The following is a 3,732-nucleotide window of genomic DNA, read 5'->3' as shown; positions in this document are numbered from 1 at the left end:
CGCGAGAGACTTCAATGCCCGCACAAGAAGCAACACTACTATCTCCTGTCTCTATTCTCTGTCGCACTCAAGTTACGTCACAAACATCACGCCACTTTTTAAACGTTAATAACTAATAAACTATTTGTCGGAGCGAAATTTTTCAAGAGGGCAAAAATAATTGTCTCCCTTGCCGCTATACAACGCCACCTGCCACTTCACATTAACGCCACCCTACGGAGTAGGAGTGACGAAAAACGAAGTGCGCAGGCGCACTACAACTATCGAACACAAAACTTAGTAAAAATAACAACTGCCGCGAACGGAACACATCTGCCAAAAATGAATAAAAACAAACAAAAATTACCGCACTTATTAAAGAAAAAGCGAGAGCTACCCACTATACGTGTGAACTGCACGACAGCTCGCGCGAGACTAGTAGATAGGGACAGCCAGCGGGAATCTCGTTAATCCATTCATGCGCGTCACTAATTAGATGACGAGGCATTTGGCTATTTTTTTTTTTTTTTTTTTAGTGTTTGGGAGGTCGTGGAAATGCGTTTAGGCACTTATGTGTGGGACTCGACCATTGAATGCTGACAGCTTGTACAGTTCAATGGTAATACCTCACTAAAACCACGACCACCTCACTTCACTATTAAAAAATATTCGTCCTCTAGATCTTGCGGGAGGCTTCACCTATTTAATTAAATGCTCATAACTTGCTTCAAATGCGTTAATGTGCAATGTCCGCCAGCAACGCTCCGGGTTTCGCTACTGAGTAGATGTTCTTACTCTCGATGTAGTGTTATTGAACATGCGAAAACCCGCAATGCTCCCAATGAGTACCCTTGAAGACAGGATTTTGACATCGTTAGTGTTCAATCCCCATTTCTTTAGGCACTCGGCAGAGTCCCTTGACCAGATTCCTTTCCAGTTCAATGTAGCTGAACTGTAGGAAATGGTGCGCACCACGGGTGACTTCTCCTTTACATAATCTTCAGTTGCTGGATCTTGATAGTACATTGACTTACGGCGATGTACTGCCTTTAAGTCACTTTGCTCGCTCACTACTTGAGCATCCAGAACTAAAGCCGCATCGTTTCTGATGATAATTATATCAGGTTTACGAAGACCGGCTTCAGTCTGTATTCTAGGTTCATCGAGAACCTGATAGCCCTTGTTCTTAAATTTTTGGCTAATGTACTTTGCAACTGCATTATGTCTATCAACCCTTTTAACATGTGTACGGAAACATACTTGCAAGACATGATTTAGTGTCTCAGGAGCATCGCAGCCTGCTCTGCATGAGCGATCTTTTGCTCGTCCTCTTGATGTTCTGGACCTCGTTGGCATAGCACTAATTCTTAGTCTGCAGGAGTTGATAAAATCTCTCCCAGACAAGAATTTTGTTCCATCACCGACCCAAGTATTCTGACCAGGAGTTTTGCCAGAATCTTTTAGTCCCATACCATCGATGGACTGATGGAGTTTATGGGCCCACATATCGTTGATCTTCTGATTTGAATCAAATTGATGGGCGTTGTCAACGAGTCTTCTTCGACAGGTGTTGATCTCTGTCTGCAAGTATGGTTGCAATTCATGATTTTCATCTGATGTTAATGATTGCAATCTTTTTAACCTTATTGAAGGTGCTACCCATCTGAAGGATGGGATGCCTAGACCACCTTCCGATATAGGCGCATGGAAATACGCATTGGGAGTGTCAGGAGGTAGTTTGATCCACCTTCTAATAGCAGCTCTAGATGTTTTGTCTGCGCACTTTAAAGTGCCTAATAGGACACTGCCCAATGCAAGCTGATGGTAGTGCTTTGGTATGACCATTGTTCTAAAGGCAAAGAGTCTTTGCTGTGGCTTGAGAGGAGCTTTTGTTAGGGTCTCAATGTCGATAGACAAGCTATCTTTAATTGCCACATTCTTACGCCCTGCCCAAGTAAATTGGATACCTAAGTATGTCCATGTGCTCTCTCTTCCGATCTTTTGAAGAGGTCTGTTGTTGATCTTAAACTCCGTTTTAATATCCACCGTATTCATTTTATGCTTCCCAGATGGTTTGAAACCTAGGGTGAAGCTCTTCTCGGTGTTAATTGAAAGACCGCATTCGCTGAAAAAATGCGAGATTCGGTCAATCAGAACTTGCAAACCCTTCGGAGTTGAAGCATACAGGTTAAGATCGTCTACAAATGCCATTGCATTAATGTTCTTATGTCCGATCTTGACACCAATATCATTCGGCAAGGTTTCCAATGCTCGGTGCGTTATTATATTGAATAGAGGGGAAGATAGGGGATCCCCTTGACGCACTCCGCGCTCAGGAATGATTTTGTCAGAGCGCCAACCTTGTCCGTGCAATATGGTGTACCCTTCTTTGTAAACTGATCTTATATAGTTTACACATTCTGGTGGAACACCGAAAGATTGGAGAGCTGATATAAGCGCTTCATGAGAAACTGAGGGGAAGGCTTTTGCGACGTCTAGAGATGCCATATACAAGGGTTTTAAACCTCGATGCTGCTGCTTAAGAATGGTATCAAGCAGGAAGACATTATCTCTGCATCCATCGATCCAGGTTCTAAAACCTTTTTGCCTTTCGTCAATCGGGATTGCAACCTCAATTCTGCGTGCAAGTATTCTATGCAACCCTCTAACCAACACAGATGGAATTGTGATTGGTCTATACTTGCTTGGATCTTGCTCAAAGCCCTTTTTAGGAATAAAAATTGTTCTGGAAGCCAACAGAGAAGATGGTAATTTCTCTATCCATAGAAGAAGATTGAAAATACATTGGAGGACAATAAGTGGGATGTTATGATAGTCCTTCCCAGTTAAACCATCGGGACCAGCCGATGTCTTCTTTTCAACCATGTTTAACTTTATTTCTTCTATGGAAATTGGAAGCCAGATACTCGACAAGCGTTTTTTTTTTTTTTTATGGTCAGGCAAAGTGAAGACTGGTGACATATTTGATTTTTGTGTGAGGACATTCTTCCAAAAGGGTTCCATGATATTCCTATCAGGTTGCTTAATGTCGGAAGCCCCAGTCAAAATATTTTCTATGCACCTGCTTCTGCTCTTTAAATACATTGCCTGTGTCTTAGCATATTCCTGCCTTCTTTTCTTCCGATTCGAAGTTACATCGGTATTTGGTGTTATTTTTCTAGGAGGTCTAGGTTTGATCTTAGGCGTTATTTCGATTAAATATAATGACAATAGATCCAGAATAAGCTCCTTAGATTTTGTTAGGGCTTGCTGACATATATCAAATAATTTTATTTGATGATGTTTGTAAATGTCAGTATTGTCATTATCAGGCTCCTCTAAAGAGGAAAAGAATTCGAGAAACGGGTTCTGCGAATTGTCTGCCAGCTCCAGAGTACTCTCTTCCTCAGTACTTAACGTACTGGTTGAAGATTCCTCATCTTCAGCTTGGTTTTGCAATTCAATCACCAAGTTTCTATAGGCCACTGCTTTCCGTTGCGATTTGATCGCTTCAACTGTTCGGTTGGGAAAATCTTTCGCCAACTCAACGTTGATAAAACGTACACCAGTATTCATTAATTCTATTTCCCTTCGAGCCAATAGACGCACCTCTTCTTCCGTCCAGCACGCTTTTATGCGGTCCACTTGGACTCGTTCATCTACAAATTGCGGATGTTTAGCTCTTCTGTGCACTCCTAGACCGATCTTTGAAGCAAAACTTCGCGAACAGCCAGGAAATTCGCACTGATGCAA

The sequence above is a fragment of the Leptopilina boulardi genome, unplaced genomic scaffold, assembly GCF_019393585.1.
Source record: "Leptopilina boulardi isolate dan_hultmark-lab unplaced genomic scaffold, ZJU_Lbou_2.1 LbouV2_8, whole genome shotgun sequence".
NCBI classification, from domain to species: domain Eukaryota; kingdom Metazoa; phylum Arthropoda; class Insecta; order Hymenoptera; family Figitidae; genus Leptopilina; species Leptopilina boulardi.
This window is presented reverse-complemented; position numbering follows the sequence as displayed.